Source organism: Podarcis pityusensis, assembly GCF_964106645.2.
Source record: "Podarcis pityusensis genome assembly, chromosome: 2".
NCBI lineage: Eukaryota > Metazoa > Chordata > Lepidosauria > Squamata > Lacertidae > Podarcis > Podarcis pityusensis.
The window spans coordinates 86,190,783-86,212,963 of NC_138029.1; the positions used below are offsets into that span (position 1 = coordinate 86,190,783).

Consider the following 22,181-nt stretch of genomic DNA (forward strand, 5'->3'; position numbering starts at 1 on the left):
CAAATGCTCTTCGGTGTTTAGAAACAGAGACCGTGAATTAATTCTAAGCAATGGTAAGACGGCTGATGTGGCTCCACCTATCTGCATTATTTTGTCTGAGTGCCAAATGAATGTGTAATGCAGTTGCTTACATCCAAAATGTTGAGATAATCAAATATGAGGATTGATTGGAATGCTGTTTACATTGCAACCTGTGTGTGTGGGAGGGATGGTGAAATACGGAAAACATGTTCTAGTAACATTGGTGCTCTAGGAATGTGGTCCCAGAGTATGAAGGCACATGAGGTGACTGAAACTAGGGAGGTCTGGGTCTGGTCAGTGCCTGACCAGGTAACCAACTGGGAACCACATGAACTGTGCCTTGGGTTCCATGACAGAAGAAAGATGAGATATAAACACAATAAAAAAGTTTTGGTGTATGACACACTTGGGTTCTTTAGCTTAGATATGAAGGTTTCAGTTTTTGTTGCATTTGCCCTTCATTCTGGTTGCCCCTACTGTACCATAATTCTAACTATTCTGGGAATTATGGGGACATCTGTGGAAGGAAAATGTTTATGTTTTTGTCATAAGGACATGCGAAAAGCCATGCTGGGTCATACCGAAGTTCCACCTAATCCTGCATCCTGTTTTTCATAGCCATCTATCAGAGTCATCTTCTGGAAATCTCACAAGCAGGGCATCTCCCTGGTTATTGCTCTCCAGTAACTACAGTTCAGAGGCATATTGCTTCTGGACCTTGGAGATTCCATAGCATTGTCATGGCTAATAACCATTGATAGAACTATCCTTGCTTGGATCTATCCTCCATGAAATAGACCTATCCTTGTCCTAAAAATGCATTGTAGCCCTCAGTTTCATAAAAGCCTTTCTGACTAGCTTAGCTGGGGTGGGAAGGGAACTTTGAAGAAACAGAAGGATCTGTCTCCCGAGAGGAAGTGGGCCTTCTTCAGGCCTACTTTGTTTTTATTAGAACCCCAAGATCTACCTATAAGAGTCAGGGTAAAGCACAGGGTGTCTGTCTTCACACATTTTGAGCCTAAAATTTTCTTTTCAGTACAGAAATGAGATAATCCTGTCACACACAAGTCCACATCTGGTTGGCTTTCTTCATTTCAGCAGTGCAGTTTAGGCGGTGGTGGAGAACAACTTCATTGTTTCCATTGTTAAACAGTTTAGAGTCAAAGACCTTTGCCAATATATACTCAGATCTGCCAGAAGATCCTGCTTTCCTGTCTGTCCCCACTTGCTATGAAGCCATATTGTCTTCAAGAAAACAAAACAAAACTTTATATAACTTTTAGATGTTTCTCTCCTTCTTCCCACCCCGTCCCAAATGACAATATTATTAAGGATTTTCTTCTACACACCCAAATTTTGCTTCCTTCCAAAGGCAGAGCAAAGTTCTTCCATTTGACTTGTTAATTAGAACAGGCAATTGAGGACAAGTGGGTTGGAGCCAACATCTGTAGTGTGCTCTCCCATTTTAAATTCACACAAGAAGAGTGACCCTACTTCACTTTGCTCCATTCTCTCCACCCTCCCACTGCTTGATTTTTTCCTGACAGATCCCACTGTTTTCTGGGAAAATTCTCATCTGTTTCTGCAGGTTTAAGGAAGGCACATGGATTGCCATGTCCCCATGTTTGTCTTCCCAAGAAACCCCAATTATTTCATTAGGCAGCCTTATGCTGAAGCCATGCAGCTTGAGCAATTAAGTTCATAATTCCCCCTAATGACCATCTGGGAGTGTGCACTTGAGCTGCATCCAGGGTTGAATATATCTCTTCTCCCCCCCCAACCCATGTTAATGACACTTAATGGTGGCTATTATGCTTTGAAAGGTACACACATTCTGTTTCCTGATCCATCAGGAACCTACAGGGAGAAATGCCTTGCAAAGCATTTGTTTGGGCTCTGCTACTCTTTTGTCTCTCACTAGAAGAAGAGCAAGGCGTGAGGGCTGCATTGTAGGGTTTTGCTGCTGCATATATTGCCCATTCATCTCTTCAGTCATGAGGACTTGAAACTTGCTTGGTTTTGTTTTTTTTCTGTGGTATTTGCAAGACTCTGACGATATTCAGTCAATCATACAAAGAGATTTTTTGAAGCCCCAGAGCTCTTCATGGAGACCAGAAATGGACAGTGACTTGAGGGCCAAAGTCAAATACGCACACAGAGAGATTAATGTAGTCCAGCCACAACCCCCAAGAAAACTGCAAACAAGCTAGGAAATGAAATGTTTTTAAAAGGAACTTCTCAGCTGTTGCACAACTGAATGTATAACATTTTAATGCCACAAAAAAATAAAAAATAAGTACCTTCTTGTGGAACCAAATGGAGGGGAGGGGCAATGGCACACACCTGGCTTCCTGTGCCTTTTCAGCAAGGAGGGGTGGTGGAGAGGTTGGCATTGTGCGAATACACTGGCAGCTAATCTGGTGAGCCCCCTGGTATGTCCACAGTGCTGACCTCCCCATTTACTCGCCCCTCTTCCTTCTGGTATGCTGCAGTGATGCTGCTGCTGGAAGGCAAAGTGTGTACCTCCTGCCCCGCTGCCTGCCTGCCTTGATACATGAAGCATTGACAAATAGGTATGCTAATGTATGACAAACACCAATGTATAACAAATACTAGTTAATCTATAACAAATACCAAACATGTTTTGACCAAGCATATAAGCATTTCTCTCTTTGTCCAGTGTTCATACATCAAGGTGTGTACATGTTTGTGTTATAAAGCTTAATATACCAGTATTTAGTTGCACGGTATTTGAGAAGTTCTTTTTCATACAGTTGGTTTCCCAACTTGAGGGCCAAACTCCACATTATGCTGAAAACTAACATGGTTAAAAAAGACTCAGCCATGGGGGTGAATTGAGACCATGGCATAGCTGGGAGAGGGCTCGGCTCTTTTCCTTGCAGTTTTCATGTCAAAAGTCACTCCCCCCCCCAAAGGTGTAACACCTGTGGGAACAAATAGGAGCTTTGGGGTGTGATTTCCAGCCCAGGAAAAACAGCAACATGAAAACCCTCTGCACCATGTTGTTGTTGTAAAGAAAGTAATGTGGCCAGTTTTATGATATACCGTATTGGCCTGAATATAAGCCGCACTTTCCCCCCCAAATTCTGACCATGAAAGGTTAAGGTGCGGCTTATATTTACGACCTTACAGTACGCAGCCAGGAGCACAGGGCAAACAGCGCCAGGAGCGCAGCGAAGCAGTGCCTGCTCCACGTGTAATTCCCTATCCCCTCCCCCAAGGTTGGGAAGAGAGAGAGCAAGGAAGGGGAAAGGCCAACGGCAACACAATGCTTCTCCCCCCCTGCTCCCCCCCCCCAAAGTATGCAGCCAGGAGCAGCGAGGAAGGGAGTGGCTTATATTTGGGTATTTTTTTCTTTTTTCCCACCAATTTTAAAGCTGCGGCTTATATTTGGGTGCTGTTTATATTCGGGCCATTAAGGTGCAAAGGACTGTAAATCAGCTTTTATGTTATTGTACTGGAAGTTCTGTATTGTTGTTTGTGTGCGTCCATCCTTTTCATTGGCTGTATTTTTTAGATTCATTTCAAAAAGAATTACACAAAATGTATTATTTGGCCCTGGACTTGTTCAGTCTATTAACGGAGACAACTCCTGTAAATAATAATAATAGTAATAATAATAGTAATAGTAATAATATCATCTTGAATTGGATCTCAGAGAAACTGATGCTGAGTTATTTGGCCTAGTTTGTCAGGAGCTGGCAACAGCCACCTGTCAAAACTCCTTGTTTCACTATGCACTAACTCATTGTATGCCCATGCTAACATCATACATTGTTCAGCTGTTCACATCATGCCCAATAGGTTATCAGAAGGTGAAGAAAGTTTTTATAATGAGAGATCCAAAATCTATTCTTGGAATATAGTCCTTGGTAGGCCTTTTGTGATGTTAGATAAAAGGGCACTTGTATGGATGGACTTCCAATTTTTTCGCACCTGCACAATTGATAATATTTGTAGCTGGAAAGAAGAGCTGCTGAGTTGCTTGTCAGGCCAAGTGCGCCTTTAGAGGAAGGGCTGTAAGTCAGTGGCAGAACATATACTTTGTACTCAAAATACCCCATGTTCAATCCCAGCATCTCCAGGAATGACTGGGAGGAGATGCAACAACTGGAGGATGTGGGACCAGTTGTTCTGTGTCTTTGTGAAGGTGTTGAAATATGTCTGCATACCAGTATTCTGGGCTGGGACCATAACAGTTGTAAGTGTCTTACCATGTTGACTGGGCCTGTTGGGCATATCACTACATGATTGGCTGCATCCACATAGGTTACAAATGTTTTGGCTCCTGTGGAGTTCTGCTGTGTGAAACCAATTTCATGCCTTCTAAATGGGAACTGTAGACATGCTTGCACCCAGGCCATTTGTTTGAGTGCCAGGTCTTCAGAAGCCTTCATCCTTTGAGTTTGGGGCTGCAGTTAGTACTTGTGAAGCCTCTACATTTTATGCTTTTGGTTCTTCATCTTCTTCAGTTTGAGACACATACATCTCCAGGATGTATAGTATATGTTTAAACCCCAAAGAGATGAGTGCGTCAGAGGAAATACTTCAGAGGAAATGGCACATCTGGAAACTGGGGAGGGTGGAAAATAGAAGTAAAGAGGCTTCTGTGGCACTGCATGCTGAGGGCTGTGCTCCCTCCGTATCCCTTGAATGTCTTTTATGCTGGAGAATAATGAATAGCTTTTTTAGCCACAGATGCTTTAAAAACACACACTCAAAAATCCCTTTGAGTTTCCAAAATAATCCATTAACAGTTTGCACCTGGTAAAGCTATTCCATTCAGTTAGTTTATGTGAGTCAGAACACATTATCAAGGCATTAGAGTCTTGGAGATGTTTTTGGATGTGTCACCAAAGCCTTCTGTGTAGTAACATCCCCCCCCCCCCCCCCGCAATTGAAAAGTCATGCAGAGGAAAGTGGATCAAGATTGCTTCATTTTGTCACGTATGTGCTTCACAGTATTTTTAGATATATTTTAAAACACACGGATACAACTAGGAGGCACCACTTTTTTCTTCACTTATGCAGTATTTTATAATGTGCTTTCCCAATATCTGGGTTTCTTTCGAGGTTCACTGCAGTCGGCAAAGTTAATGTTGCTTGCATGACATTGTTCCTCACTTCCATATGTTCAAATATTTGGATTTATTTGAAGTTAAGCCTTAAGTCTGAATTTATTCATTGTTTCTTTTCTACATTCTTGCAGTCCTTACATCACTGATCCTAGTCTCTTAATGTTCTTTCACAGTTTAAGGGCTGGTTTTATAAAAAGGTGTGTAAGTGGTGCATTTCATGAGAGGCAACAAGAGGAAGGGGGGAGTAGGGGCCATTTTGAGTTAGAGGTCGGAGGGACAAGGGTTAAGCTGTTCATCTCAAGCTCAAGGCCTCCTGAGACTGCTTTTGGTCTGATTATTAATCACTCTGAATGATATGGTTGATTTGGGAGGAACCTCAAATGCTTTGATTGAGGCTGTTTTCCGCTGTATACTCATGGGGGTGGTAGAGGGTTGGATGAAGGACCCGGGTGAGAGATAGGAAAATGCTGGTGTCCTAGTGTGAGAGGTTGGGAGGAGAAAGGAAAGATATCAGGTGAGAGCTGGGAGGAGCTACTCTCTTCTGTGGGAGGTAAGGGCTAAAAATTCCTTTTAAGAGAGGACTCCATATTCTGCTTATTTTATTTGTATTTTTAGCCACTATTTTATTGTATTATGAAAAACTTTAATAGGACTCTCATTACGAAACAACAAGATGTATATGCCCAGGGAACAATACATATTAACTATGTGTCCTTTCTTGTTTGTCCACTGTGGGCAGTGCTTATCAATTTTGACCAGATAATTGATTTCAGTAACCTTGTAGCCTGCTTCACAACTTTGAAAACTTCCAAATTGGCAACAAGCGTTTTAAAAACAAATAATGTGGTTTTCTCTCAGCTATCGGCAGCTGCTCCTTGATGACAGCCACACGGAATTTAGCGTTGTGAAAGGCCCAGCATCTGTTTGGCTCTTAATAATAGCAAGTAATCAATAATGAAACATAACCAGATGCTTCTTAGCTACTTCCCATGAAGGGGCCTGGCCATGGAGTGTTAAAATGCCAGAAGTTTCCATCAAGCGGGAAGATGCTGTCGTATGTCTCCATCCCTAACAGCTCCTTAGACCAAGAGACCAAATGTGGCCTTCCAGGCCTCTTTTTTTCCTGGCCTTTGGGATTCTCCTCATGTTTCACCTCTTCCCCAGACCACAACCCTCACTGGCCCTTCTTTGCTCCCTCCTTGATAATTTTTGCCTAATGACTCCTGGCTGAAGGAGAGAAAGGGCTTTGTGAGAGTGTGTGTAGAAACTAGCCTACTGTACAAAGTGCAAATTTTACATTTGCGTGGACAGGCGGAGTCCCCAGATCCCGCGCGGTCCCCCCGTCATGTGGAATAACGACTCATGACAACGTGCTATGGGATTAAATTGGCCACAACTTTATTAAATTTCAAATGTGGGTAGACCTTGGCTCAGGCATTGGGCGTTCTCCCTCCCCAGTCCCCAGCCGGGGACCTAGGGAGCATCAGGGTTATCCAGTGTGTGGGGGGGGATGGGCCGGCTCTGGAGAACATATGTTCAAGCAGAGATAGCCGCCCCTGTTACGCCGCCGCCGCAGGGGAGAGCAATGACGACCTTTCGGCGTACGGTCAAAGCCTCCCTTCAGAAACCCCTTTAACGGGGAACCCTGGTATCGCCGCCGCAAAGAGGAAGATGGACTAAAGGATTCCGCCCAAGGCCTGATACCGCCAAAGTTGTGACGTTTTGCTACGGGAAATTCCTTTCCGGCCCTTTAACAGCGACCTTAACGTAGCAGCGCCCGCATACCTGTGAAGAAAAGTTAACCTGCAAAACCTGTGAAGAAAAGTTAACCTGCAAATAAGACATTAACTGAGGGTGGGTAGGGTGGGAGAAGCTCTGGAGCCAAGTGAGGATTCCCAGGTAAGATCCTCCCTATATTGTGTGGGCAGGTAATCCCTCCCCTACCTGGCCTGGTCTCCTTGGCAACGCTTCCCCCAGGTGGGATTGGACAACTGACTGAGGTAGGCGGAGACCTCCAGGTATCCCACCTGAGGGAAGGCAAACCAAGCCTATGCTGTTGGAGCCGCTCCAGATCTAGGGGCTGCGCGCGTCCACGCAAAGGGCGCCCCCCGTTTTAAGCGGGGAGCGGTCATTGTTGTTCTGCCCGCTTTTGCCTCTGGCCTCACCTGCCACTGCCATGTGGCCCCTCAAAGGTTGCCCAAGGGAATGGGGTCCTTGGGCTGAAAAAGATTCCTCATCCTTGGTTTAGAAGTTGATTCTGAGGTGCTTCATCTATTCAAGGCTGAGCAAAAAAGTAGATGGGGCAGGCTGGGCTTTGCAGCATTGCATATTCCTTTACGATACTGAGGACCAAAAGATAAATGTTGTTTTCCATTCACTTGGAAGGTCAGATCAAAGGAAAAAGGAAAGGCTGTTTCTTTCCTATTATTCAGAAGTCTTTTAAGATGTTTGCGACTGAAGTGCACATTTCTTTCCTCCAGAGAGTCCCCATTCTAACCATGGCATTTTGCATTCCCCAGGAAAGAGCCCTGTCATTAACAAAGGCTTTACTGTTCCGTTCTGTTTCATGAAAAGCAGGAGCAGTAGGAATTGTACATTTTAAAATATTTGGGATTCTTCTGCAGGGGCAGGGTTTTGATCTCAAAGCCTTTCAAGGTCCATTGTTGCAGAAAGCAGAGAAACCTTTTAGTGGTGTGTGCTGGTGTGCAGCATTTGAAAGGGATGATTTACAAGAAGAAGTTGAAATGGAGTATGTTTGTTCTTGTTGGGGGTGAGGGGAAGGAAAGAAGTATGGCTAGATATGCAGTTACTGAAGAGTTTTTGGAGAGATTTGTTTCTGGTATGGTGAGGTTGGTTTGTGGCAAAAAAAAGGGAAGGAAAGCGGGGGAAAGAAGATAATTGTGTCCAAAAATATTATAGGAAAGACATTGTCTAGTACAGGCATCCCCAACCTGTGGCCCTCCAGATGTTTTGGCCTACAACTCCCATCATCCCTAGCTAACGGGACCAGTAGTCAGGGATAATGGGAATTGTAGCCCAAAACATCTGGAGGGCCAAAGGTTGGGGATGCCTGGTCTGGTAGTTTCCCAGTAGAGTTGGTTCCCCGCTGTCCAGAACTCATTCATCCAAGAAGGCATTCATTAAGGCACACTGGGTTTTTTTTTAATCCAGGAGTAATTCATCCAAAATAAACATTTTCCTCTGGTTTTCTTTGTACATGCTAAGTGTGAGGTGCTCTACCTGCCTCAAGTTCCTTGAGAATTGTAATGGTGGGCGAGGAATGAGCACATTGGGCAACTGTGCCATTGAATGAAGGCAACCTCTTAGCATTAAAATCAAATAAACAGAGAGTACAACAGAATGAACATTGTGGTCAATAGCTTTGTGCCCCAATTGGCTCCTTGAATCTTTATGGACCAACCCTTTCAGCTAAATCCCCCATGCAAACAGAAGTGTAGTAAGGCATGAATCGTTCTAGAGGTCTAGTTAGCATAGCTGTGTTGCTTGTACATAATAAAATATATAGAATACATTGGGATGCTGTCTATTCCTTCCATTGTTGACCACAGAAATCCATGTGCTCATTCCGTCATTGCAGCCCTACTACTTATGTGAACTTAAGAAGTTCACATAACTTCTTAGCAGACTGAAGACCTGTCTAGTGCACCATTCTGTTCCCACAGTGGCCAACTTTTGGAAAGCCCACAAACAAGATACAAGTACAATAGTCCTCTCTTGCTGTGGTATCTCTCTTGATTCTGGAGGTAACCATCATGACTAGTAACTACTGATAGGTTCATCTTCCATGAATGTATCTAATCCTCTTTCAAAGCTGCCCAATTTGGGGTCAGTCAGCACAAAGTGACTTTGTGAATTCCATAGTTTAACTATGTGTTGTGTAAAGAAGTACTTCCATTTGCCTGTCCTAAATCCTAAATCCCAAATTTTCAGTTTTATTGAGCAGTAGTTTTAATTCTTGGCTTAGCTCAGGAAAATCTGAGCATCTCCAGCTTCATAGACCTTGCTTGGTTTTGTATATACTACCGGCAGCAGCTGCTGTTCTTATATCCTGCAAGCTCCAATTGAATTGCATTGCACAGAACCCATTAAGGAAACCAGACCTTTGGTCCTTTGGATTAGATCTTGCAAACACCATCATAAAAAGGTGAAGATACAAAATTACCATTCAAATTAGATGTGCTCTGACCTTCCTCTACATCTTTTTACGATCTTTGGGGCTAGATGGGGATGCTAAGACATGACTAAAGCCTTGTTTCATGCCCTGCATCACAGCAGGATGGATTAATGAAGTACTGTAATAATGTTATCCTCAGTTCCTATAGCTATTAGGAATTCAGAACAGGGAGCTCCTAAACCTAAGCTGTAGTAATTAGAATATTTTACCAGCAAAGAAAGCTTTTAGATAGGTAATTTCACAAGCATCTTGGTTGTTTTATGGGAGCTCTGGAAGCTGTGATGACCTATTGGGAATTCTCACCCGCATCTCATCTACCTTCATGAAGAAGCAGGGGGTATGAGGAGAAGCAATTATAAACATTCCCCTTCTTCTGAGGCAGATGACAGAGCAGGGGATCAGAAATAATTTCAGCCACCAATCTACTATATCACCGGGGGGGACATAATCCCCATCCCCACCCTAATCAATCTTCTTTTAACTTCTGAAATGGGATAGGGCCATTAAACTGCCAATGATTATGTTTTTTCCTCCCCACCCCAACCCTTTTAAAGGCTTCATTTTCACCTTCCAGCCAAAGCATTTCAAAGGACACGTCTTTATGTTGCACTGCACTGTATAATACATTTCCTGCCAAGAAGAGCTAGAGACAGAAGGTCCCTCTACAATAACCAGGAACAAAATCCCATGAAAGGCTAGCAGATGACTCTACAGATTGCGCATAACTTGGTTGTGGTTTTCCAAACAGTTTCACAAATTCAAGCACTCAGGTTATGATCACTCAGCAAAGCTCTGATACCTACTCGAGCTTGGGTGTTAAATCTAAAGAGAGAGCGGTATTCAGCTGCCACAGAAATTCCCACTTATGCAGCTGGACTTTACCCCCTCTCCTCCCACCACACCACTCCCAAATCTGCTCTAGGCAGTTGTGGGAACCCCTAGAACAGATTTAGCAGGTAAAGGGGGCAGGGTCCATTGTGGAAGCAGAAATCCTTGCGACAGGCAAAATGCCTGGTTTCATGCCCAGCTTTTGCACCCCAGTTGGAGGTAACTCTTGTTACAGTAGTTCCACTCCTACATGCAGGGTTGCTTCCAGAAAGTAGTACAGTACTTCAAGATTGCTGCTTGGCTTCTTGGCTTTGTTGGGTTCCACAAAGCTCCATTCTGCCCCCAAGCTATTTAACATCTATATGAAACTATTGAGCACTCCCATCTGGGGACTTGGAGCATGGCACCATCAGTTCTACCCAGTGCTTTTTTTTTCTAAAAAAATATTTCGGGGTACTCTCATTTTGACTCAAGAAAATCAGCATTTTTTAGTTCAAATCGGGGAAAATAAATACAGTAAATAGACAAAAGTACAAAGGTTCACAAAATGTTTAGAGGTATGCGTACCCCTAGAAAAGAAAGCACTGGTTCTACCTCTCCATTTCATCAGAATCCAGAGAGGCTTTGAAGATGTTGGACAGGTGTCTGGAGGCTGTGATGGATTGGATGAGGCACAAAATTAAACCGAGGCCGAATCCTGATAAGACGGAAGTACTGTGGTTGATTGGTTTCCGGATCTGGGAAATAGATGCACAACCTGTTCTGGGAGGGGGTGCACTTCCCCTGAAGGAACAGCTTCATAGTTTGGGAGTATTCCTGGAATCTAATTTGTCACTGGAGTATCAAATAGCTTCTTTGACTAGGAGTGCCTATGCCCACCTTAGGTGGATTCTCCAGCTATGGCCATTCCTGGGATCAGACTAACCTGGCCTCAGTTGTCCATGTTCTGGTGACCTCCTGTTTGGATTCCTGTAATACACTGTATGTGATGCAGCCCTTGAAGATGATCTGGAGGCTGCAGCTAGTGCAAGATACAGCTGCGAGGTTGGTAATGGGGCAGCCCAATGGGACCATGTGTCACGAGCCCTGAAAGCACTGCACTGGCTGCTAGTGAGCCTTAATTCAAGGTGTTAGTACTAGCACACAAAGCCCTAAATGGCTTGGGACCCAAATACCTAAAAAGGCCCCTTCCCCAGTATCAACCATCCTAGATCCTGCAGTCAGCAGGTGAGGTGTACTTGGTGGTGCCACCACTTATGTGGACCTGTGACAGGGGCTTTTCAGTGGTGGTTCCTCGTTTGTTAATGTCCTCCCTGATGAGGTGAGCCTACCTCCCTCAGTATTAACTTTCAGGAAGAGCTTGAAAACACTGCTGTTTACCCAGGCATTTGATGTCTGAAGGACACTGTTCCTGGCAACCCTGAGATCACTGCATGAGACAATGTTTTGACTGTAACTGTTTTACACTTTCCAGCTGTAACTGTTTTTAAGAGTGCTTTTTAAAAGTTGCTTCACTGAGAGGGTGTGGTATTTATTAATTAATTAGTTAATTAATTAATTAAGGCTACATTGAATACAACCCAGAGTGTAAGGGAAGGGATAGCTAAATTGGCCTCAGTTCATCCAGCCCAATGCAGAATAGATTTGTGGATCCATTGACACAATAAAACTGCAGGTAATACAAAATAAGAACTTCTAACGACGTCCCTGTGTCCTTTTAAACATTAAGTGCCTTGATTTCAGAATTCAGTCTGCTGCTCAAAAGGCAGCCAGCAGGAAGAGCGTGGGGTGGCTGAGGGCCAAACTACACATGACTTTAGTTATGCAGGTCTCCTTTTAAGTGCATGACTCTTGGTTTATTTACATGAATTGCCAGCACAATGACCCTGATCTGTTTTGGGACCCTAGCATGGAAGTCCTTTGTCCTTCTATGGACTTAGTCCAGGTTGGGCCTCCCACAGTTTTGATTTGCATAGAGAAATTGAGGTCCCCCCCTTAAGTGCAAATTGCAGGTGCAAAGGGCCTGTTCAGGATCAGTTCCACAAAGGAGGTAAAGAGTTAAAGCCCACCCACCCCATCCAGGTGTACCAGTCTGGATCAGGACCCCCCACTCTGGTAATTTTTGTGAAAGTAAAATAAACCCCCTGCGCTTAAAAAGCAGCTACATAGCTCAGGTGATACGGAGTTATGGTCCTGAATTTGCTACAGAGGCCGAAATGAAGAGGCCAATTGGTATGGAATGCAGTTGGAACGACTTTTCTCGGTCAACATGGATGGGAGCAGCCTTCAAATGTAAGGCTGGGGGAGAGCCAGCATGAGATGTATTTTGATCAAGATACAACATTTAAACGAAGAAGACTTTGTTGGCAGTTTGTCAAGAGCCCCAGGCTGTACCTCACAAACTTCAAAAGGAGACCCTTTTGGGCTTTTCCTTTGGAGAATGTCAAGCAGATGACAGCCACCCTTGTCTTTGGAGTGCCTCTTTGTGATTCCACAGTGGTGTGCCTCTGTCTTGACTCTGGGTATTTTCCCATCCCCTTTTTTTTCAGTTACAGGGAAGTTGAATGTTGTTGGTTCTTCACTTTGCCCAGCGAAAGAAGCTGCATTAGTCTTGGAGGCAAAATCACCTGCAGTTTCTTCCGCTCTGAAAGATGCATCCTACACCGACAAGTGTGCCTTTTTCTCACTGTGTGTAATGCTCCCAGGAGGCTCAACGGAGCAACATTGTCAAGCCAAGAAACAGCTGGACCACACAGAACTAAAAATAAAAAGACAATGAAGCTGCACATACAGCCTGTGCAGCTGACTGTGGAATGAATTCTCCAAAGACATTGAAGCTAGGAGTATTGACTTACTCGGCATGTCTTAGCTCCCCTCCATTATTTTTGGCACCAAGTTGAGTATTTAGTCCAAGTTCCCAGCTGTAACTACTGGATCAAGCAAGCCTTCTTATCCTCTCACCTAACTTAGAGAATGTATGGATTTCTGACATACTCCCACCTACCATTTGACATTTCAGAGATAAAAATAGGCATAATCCTAGAACATGTAAAAGATGGATGCAGAAGACTGATGGCCTAGGAAGAAAGAGTCAGTATTTGGATGTCATTCATTCCACATTTTCAAATGGACTAACATAGTTCACAGTTACAAAAGGTCTGGAAGAAAATTCATAATCAGATTGTGCACCTTGAATTTGTATGCTAGTTTTTTGATTTATTTAAAAGGGGGGGGTGCGGAGAAAAGCACACAAAATGCATATGTTAAGGAGGAAATGCATGCAAAAAAATCTAAAGCAAAGTGCATGCAGATCCTGCTAACCACATGCTTGCTATCCATAAATTCAGTCATCTGCAGGTAAAGAATTATGCCGGAACCTTGTTAAACACTCTGCAGATTTAGATATCCAAACCACCAACCTCCATAATTCCTTGTTTGTTTGTGCTTCGCTGGTCAGTGACATCCATTTTTAGGGAAAAACCACAGAGAGAGGAAGTGGGGAGCAAGTCCCACATTAGAAATATTTCCATAGGAAATAATGGAAATCGTGGGCTCGTTATATGAACAATTTCCAGTGAACACCTTGTGTTTAGTAAGCGGGACCTGTGTGTGCTAACAAAAACTCCTACATTTAAAATTCACCTCCTCCCCATCGTTAAAAAAAACACCAAAGAAAATGGGATGGAATGGATTTAGGATTGAAGGCATAGGGAGCTGAAATAGGCTGATCCATCCATCCTCGGTTCTGAGCACATCTATCAGTGTGCCTTCATGCTTGGACTAATTCTTCTCCCTAAAAGGAGTCCTATTGAGCAATTCTGGTTTGGAAGTGATATATGGGCAATATTCCAAAATGAGAAAAGAGCTCCTGTAATACTTCTTGCTTTCAAAATAAATGTAATCAAATAGAATGGCACATCTATCATTCAAAGCAAATACATTTTGATCAGCACAAACACTTTATTATGCCAGCAGGGTAAAAAAAGGAGCAAGCACCTCAAGAAATTCAAGAACAACAAGATGGAAAACTATCTAATTTATTCTGTTGTTATAAAATAATTGAAACAATAACATTGGCTATCCCCAGGATGCCTATAAGGAAATCATTGCTGACATGAGCAAATGGGGTCTGTTGGAATGGATGTGTCCACATTAAAGTTAGGTCCAAAGCTTCTTTTTATTGCTGCAACTGCTATATACTGGGAAACGTCTGGAAAGGTTGTTTCAAACTCAGGTCCTGCAGATTAGATTTTTGCTTAGGGTTGCAGTCTGTTTCAGATTGGTGCCATCCCTCTCTTCCTGCATTTTGGAATACACAAAGAAGGAACTGTAGTTTGGGCATGGTGGGCTTCTTAACACAGAAGCACCCAAGATTGCTAAATCAGGGTTCATAAACAGGTGTGCAACTTTTTTGTTTGAATTTATTGTTTGGGTAGATGGAATCCCAGTGTGCCTTGAACTTGCACCCTTGCTTCTTATTTCAAGTCACTATGTGCTTGCTGTTAATTTTGCTTTCTGCTGCATTGTTGGCACAATCAGGTATCTCAAAGTGAGAAAGAAATGTGTCCAGAGTGCCCTAATTAATCTAGGAATCTTTTTTTTTTTTTTTTTTTTTTTGCAATTGACTCACATCAGTCTTTGGTTAAACTCCTGGAATGTGTTAAGAAAACAAGTTAGTACATTAGTTAATATCATCCGTTTTCCCCTGAAATAATAGTGTAGGTAAGCCCACTGTGATTTGTCTTAATTTAGGTTATATCGTGGAAGTATCATTCAAATTATCTTCAGGTGCATGCCATGTTTGTATGTGTATGGGGGGGGGTGCGCGCGCAAGCAAGGCATTTAAGTCCTTGGGCTGTATTCCCCATAGGAGCAGGCTGGCCTTTTTGTTCTCCAAAGACTTGCAGAAAAAATTACCCCATTCTCATTTGTGTAAAATGCTCAGAGCATTTCAAGTTGAGATATAATGGGGCTGCCATACATATCCAGGATCATCCATCAGAAATAGTGAATGGGTGGAATTTCTGAAAATCGCAAAATTGTCTGAGATGTTGTATGTCGGAAGTGTTTATTAATTGGCAAATTTCCTTTAAAAAATGGCAAAAAAGCTCAATAACTTATGTGTCTGGGTTTTCAATTTTTGAAATATGGTAACCCTAGATCTGATCAACCCATGTGTTTATTAGATTGGTAACATTTTTCATTCACTATGCATTAATCCACACATGCTCATCGGTTACTTCTCCGGCCACATCTGTAAGACCAGTACTCAGGTTTCCAGGTAAAGTTTCTTTAAAAAGGAGTTATCCCAAACTGGGAGGGAGGCACATAAAATGTACTGGCCTGTTCCTTCGCAATCTCCGATCATGTGACCAAGTTGAAGTTACAGTGCAGTGTTCAAGTTCTGATCCCACAGTAACACACATGCAAGTCTTCGCATGACCATCAAGTGTGTGAAGTGTCCCTTCACTCACAATAGTATTCAAATTTTGCCTCAAGAGTAATAGAGCAGTGATTGAAATAACTCTGTAAACACGCCCAAGCAAAAGGGAAAGTAGGTTTACTGGCCATCGTTCACTAATTTTTTCTGACCCTGCTCTTGCCCTTATTTTTAGAGGTGAAGGGATTAAAAAACAACAACTAAGGAAGGAGAAGGATTACAGGGGCTCCTGCTGAAGCCTTTAAGATGCCAAAGAGAGAAGCTTTGTTTTTCTTTTTGACACTCAGTCCTGACAAGTCCCAGTCAATGCCTACTCTGGGAGAAAGGATCTCCGTAGGGACAGCTCACCTCCCACATTAAGACCTGCTGCTTCACCACCCCAAGGGATACACTTGCCTCAAGGAATTTTTATTCTTTTCTCTTTTTCTGCTGTTCTTTTAATTCAGTTTCCAGTCACTTCTGTTTCACAGAGCAGCCAAGAGTGGGTCTGCTGTGAAGCTGGCCTGCTTCAACCACAGCAGTAGAGGAAAGAAATGACAGGTTGTTAGTCCTGGCTAGGCTCCTAGTGTATTTTATAATTATTCTGCAGGCATGCGTATAGGGGGAAGTGGATTATTCTATGAGGTAAACTCATCATCAGCTGTTCTGTTCGCTCTTGCATTACAGCACCCTGAAGGTGTTGTTTCAGACACCAGTAAATCTGGAGTGGAAACAAAAATGAGGCGGGATGGGGAGGTTTTGGAAGGCATAAAGCTTTTCTGCGGCTGTTCTGTGAGCATAGTTCCCTAGCTGCCAGTGTCAAAGTCAAGAGGGATACATAGGGATGTAAGAGACTGCTGATGGTAACAGAAATGAACCCTCCCCTTTTTATCCTCACAGCAACTCTGTGAGGTAGGTTAGGCTGAGAGTGAGTGGCTGGCCCCAGGATACCAAGTGTGCTTTGTGACTGAATGGGTATTTGAACCCTGGTCTCCCAGGTCTTAGTGTAATACTCTAAACAATACATCACACTCACTCTCTACCTAATTTGTACTTCCTTAACCGAAGCCAAATTGCAGCTAGACTTAGAAATTCACACTTCTCCAAATCTCATGAAGTGGTTTTCCGCACAAAAATGCACTTATGGGGGGGGGAATGTCGAAACATAATATATTAGGGGAAATTGCTTGCTGAAATGCATATATTAGGAAAAAATGCATACATAAAGACATGTATTAGGAGAAATCAGCACAAAAAATGCGTATGGCTTTGTGTGACTTTTTAAAGGGAAAAAAAATCAATTTGATGCAGAAAGGGGGCTAACTAAGTTGGAAAAATTGGGAAACTGAAAGAAACTGAAATCAACCGATTTAGCCATCCCTTCTCTGGATATACACCTTTGACAGTGCAATCCTACCTTCTGGTTGTGGCAGTCTGGTGAAAGCAACCTGAGACATAGCAACCATGTTCTGCTCCTGGGGGTGAGGCCTCTCCCACTTTGCAGACTGGTGGGTGTGGGATTTTTAAGAGTAAAAATAAGTTGATGTTTTAATGTGCATGATGTGGGTTGGTGTGACACCATGCTGTAGATTTGGAACATTTTTGTAAAAAACCTAACCAAAACACACCTGCTGTGTGTAAGTAGCATGCATATTTTCTTCAGTACTGGCTTGCTAACCAAATCCCTGATTATAGGGATGATCTGCCTATCTCCTGACTTTGCGTTTATTCTAGTTGGTTTCACCTTTGCTTGACTGTATCGAACAATGTTATTGTAATCAAGGCTTTCCCAGAGTTGTGTTTGTCAAATCCTAATAAAACATTGCAACCTAGCATAGTTCTTTGGAAGATGATCAGCACTTTGTAAAATGCTTGCAAAGGAGGTCAGCTATCTTGCACAGTATGTGAATTGCAAATTACTATGGTTACGATCCAGAAAGTTAAGCAGTTTTGCATTCTGTTTCAGTGGATTTATTTTACATCCATAGGCTTGAAAAAGTGCTTAACTGTGGATGAATTGCACCCTAGGCAGCCACTGCCATCATTACTGCTGCTTACTGCCCTGAGAATCTGTTGAAGGGTAGGCTACAATCTTGTAAACAAATATACTGATTTTAAACATTTCTATTCCACCTTTGGAGATTTATATATATCTATGATAGCCAAGGCAGCTCACACACACAAAAAATACCTTACAAATGCTTTGCTTAGATCCAGTGAGAGTCATTCAAGGTCCTTAGTAAATGTTTTCTAGAATTTGAACAGCTAATATCAAGACACCTTATCAGTTGAATCCTTTGCCTCTCTACTCAAAAGTAACTGCCATTGAGTTCAATGGGCTCACTCACAGGTAAGTGTGTATAGAATTGCAGCCTTTATCTGTTTGTAGAACATTTATATACCTTTCTTAATGCATATACTAGGGTGGTTCACAATAAAAAAAAAAAGACACTGTATTTTATTTTAATTGTGAAACTACCACTGCATATGTACAAAGCAAAATACAAAAGACATGAAAAGCACTTAAAAATGACAAAGTGAGCTACACAACAGCTTTAAAAAAATATTAAAAACATTTAAAGCCCGGGGAAATAGAAAATCTTTTTGCCTGGCACCTAAAATATAATGGAAAAGGCGCCAGCCATGTTTCTTTATAACCAGGTTACCACAGTTTAAAATGCCTTCTCCTTGGTTAATGCCGTAACACTTCCACAATGAACAGGTATGGTTGTGAGATCTTCATTGCTTTGAGGAGGGAAGCAGAGGAACTCTCCCTTTCTTTCACTTGGGGGGCATTTGTTACTATAGTGCTGGGGGATCAAAGGAGCTCCCCAAATAAGTGCCCCACAGATCCTTGTGGCTACTGGCTTTAAGATCAGTGTCTCTTGAATGCTTGCTGCCATGTTCCTCAGAAATGAACCATGCACGTTCACCGATCAATTGCCTTTCCTTCTTGTATGTGGCATAGGTAAGCGGATACCTTTTGTTTGGCAACAGAAGTAGGTCAAGTTAAAGTTTCACTTTACTGGCTGCATAGCTCATTCTTTGACACCTAAGCAACGGTGCTTTCCTGCGCCTTCTGTAGGTGAAGCACGATCTTCTCGATTCTGTTTTAAAAGACACATTGCTTTGAAAGCATGTGTCTTCTTTCGCAGAAGCATGTCAGGTGCATTTGCTGCAGCCAGAGGCTGAGTTTAAATTCAGCAGCCTTCATTTGATTATTTGCAGAAAGCTCAGGTATTCCTCAGGAAGCTGCCTTATACTGAGTCAGGTCCATTGGTCTAACTAGCTCTGGACTGCCTACACTGGCTAGCAGCCACTCTCTAGAGTTTCGGGCAGGAGCTCCTTCCCACTTAACATCACTGGGAATCACAAATTTCCCTATTGCACATTAACTGATGCAAAATGGTTTTGACAGGCAGGGCAAAGCAGAAACAGAGCTCTTGGTGATACTTTCAATAGGTTGTCAATCATTCACACCAGAGAGCGCTTCCCACAGGAAAAAGAAAATTTGACTTTCATCCACGCTGGGGTCACCTGGAGCAGCTCCACTGAAGTGCCGCCAGGAGTAGAAGCTGCCTCGTTTATCAAATGTCAGTAGATCCACGTTGGTAAAGCACAGTTTACCCCCCACAGAACTACAATTTCCAGCACCCTTCACAAGTAACAGTTCCCATTATTCGTTTTTTGGGAGGGGGTTATATGTATGAGGTGGATGTGACTTAATTTGCAAGAGTAGACAGGAGGACATTCATTAGATGGGATGACTCCTCCCACAATTTCCATTTTTTCCTTGAGAACAGGGAAGTGACCACAACTAATTTGTGCGAGCCTTAAGTTGTAAAGGCCTGCTGCAGAAAGTGAGTCTGCAACCAAATGTTTTTGTGAAAATTAGAAGGCAGGTAAAAGCGGGGCGGGGTTTAGCATCGCGAGCATGTTCCTACTGTACACTAGAGGTTATTAGCAATGTTGCTTTAATAATGGCCAGGTGAGGCCTGATTTGAAGGGAAATGGCTGTAGCTCAGTGGCAGAAGATGTACTCCATATGCATATCCCACTGTATCCAATCCCTAACATTTTCAAGTAGGGCTGGAACTGCTAGCTAAAGTCCTGCAGAATCACTTCTAGTCAGTATAGAAAAACTGAGCTGGATGTACCAGTTGTCGTGATTCACTGTCAGGCAGCTTTTCATGTTCCTGTGGTATGTGAATAAGTAGATCATCCTTGACTTCAGTTTAGCTAGGGATCCGTGGGTTAGAGTTTTGGGATTTTTGAAAAAGGGCATTTGAGAAACTGGGCTTGTGTATTGGTGCTCAGTAACATAAATTTGCATAATCTCCCATCTGTTGGGTACATCTGGCTATACACAGTTAAATCTGAAAATGTTGGGGGGGAAATAAACGGATTATCTAAAATATTGTGCCAAGATTGTGGCCTACCCTTCTTCAGAAGATTTAATCCTTTAGGAGTACTACAGTAAATGCAGAAGTGTGAATCTGAGTTTCCCCCTTGTTTTACTGTTTATGAGGACTGTGTTTTTCCATAGCAACAGCATTTCATTAGCGTGATCAGACTGTCTGATTAGAAAGGTTGCTTTTTATTTTTGTTGTTAGTGGTTGCTCACACCTAACACATCTTGGTGCATCTAGTAAACCTGTGATGAGTTAAGCTAAGCTCAACCTGCAAAACTCTTGCTCTGCAGGAGGTAGGAAAAAAATGACCAGCTGTGAAATGGGACAGTTTTGAAGAGAGGATGAGCCAAAATTGTTGAACATGTGCTTGAACCTCTTTCTATCACTGAAATTAATGGCAGGTCCTGCAGTTCAGAAGAGTATCTCAGGGACAGTAGGATGCATCAGATCTCCTACATTGAGGGTGAAGAGAAAGCTCTGGCCCAGGCATAGGCAATCTCAACCCTCCAGAAGTTTTGAGACTACAACTCCCATGATCCCTAGCTAACAGAACCAGTGGTCAGAGATGATGGGAATTGTAGTCCCAAAACATCTGGAGGGCCAAGTTTGCCTATGCCTGCTCTGGCCTCAGAGAGATTGACCCAGTCTCAAATTTCTGCTCCCTGACAATCTTGGCCTGTTGATGTCAGAATTCCACCATCAGTATAGCCAAAAAGAGAGTCTTCTGCGGGTGGTCTTGACGCATGCCTCAGTGGGATTGAAGAAAGGCATGGCTCTAAAAGGATCCATTGCCTTCCTAGCTGTCCAACATACCTTCAAACCAAGGAACAAGCTACTTCAGTCCTGGAGCTAGTATAGTTTCTTCCCTTTTATTTCCTCCTATTGGAAACAGGTTTTTGGAAAGAACAGAAGAGTACAAGAACAGTTTTCAGTTACTGGGAAGTTTTACTCCCCCCTCCCCGTTTCCTTGGAGTAACTTCCATTGAACTCAGTGGGGCTTACTTCTGAGTAGACTTGCATTTTTTTAAAAAGGGGGTGGTGTGGGCTAGCCAACATGTTGCTCTCCAGATATTGATGGACTGCAATTCCCACCAACACCAGCCAATATAAGCAATGTTCACAGATGGTGAGAGATGTACTTCAGCAACATATGGAGGGCACTGTGTTGGCTACCCCTGGTAAAAAGTGTTCCGCTTTTGGTTGCATTGGGTCCCAGGTCTTTATCATCTGAAGTTCTTGGTGATGTAAGTACATTTGTTTGCAAACCTGTCGCCATAGTATTAAAGCAACTGCTTAGCATTTCCCTGCTTTCTACCCACATTGCAGCATTCTTTTAAAAAGCTTCTAGCCCTGCTTAAAAAGAAAGCTTTAGTATTTTAAAATTTGCTTTCTTATTACGATGACATATATCCCATTCCATTAAAAGGATTTTGCCTCCCACCTCAGACATTTCTATTATTAAATTACTTAAGACGATTCATCTCTGACTGTGCAAATTATATTTTTGATTTGTGTGTGTGTTTAAGAGAGAGAGAGAATTTGAAAACCAGCGAGAGCTTTGTGCATGCTCCAGTGTACATAAGAAGCTCTTGCACAAGAGGCATCTTTCATAACAGCAGTGGACGGGATGGTTTGGCACATTTGTCCCTTTGAGCACACAGAGCTGTCTCCTGCATTGAAATAAATGCCATTATAATTTAGTATAAGTGTTGTAAGTACAGAGAATGAAGGCTAAGAGATATCTCATGCTTTGATCTTTTTCTTTTTTAATCAAAGGCCGGAATTTTAAGGTCAAAGATTCAGCCATACCAGCAGATCACACACAGAGATGTAGGGAATGTGCTATTTTTGACAAGCACACAGAGCATAGCAAAGAGAAGCTGAAGTGGGAGCTTTGGTTAGGAGACAATGGAAGTTAGTTTAGCAGCTGAGCCAGTGTGACTAGGCAATGCTCAGAGGCAGACACAGGGCTCAATTCACAAAGAAAGTGGGCTGAATATAGTCAAAGGACAGGCTTTTCCCAGCATCTGGATCAGGCAAAATCTTCCACCCACATGTATCTTACACAACCATGATTTTCCATTGCACTGCCGCTTCATATTAGCTGAAGCGTACTCTCCTGTACTCTCCCAGTGCCTACAGAGGATGAATCTCCTCTGTGTCCCACTCAGGTTTGTCTATTTTAAGTCAGTTGGTCAGGGATTATA

The 22,181-nt window shown here is 42.8% G+C and overlaps 1 protein-coding gene across 10 annotated transcripts in view; it reads left to right on the plus strand.

The window, feature by feature from the left end:
- MGLL (monoglyceride lipase) overlaps positions 1-22,181 on the plus strand; it is a 90,852-nt gene that overhangs the window by 35,664 nt on the left and 33,007 nt on the right. The gene's annotated exons all lie outside the window — the stretch shown is intronic.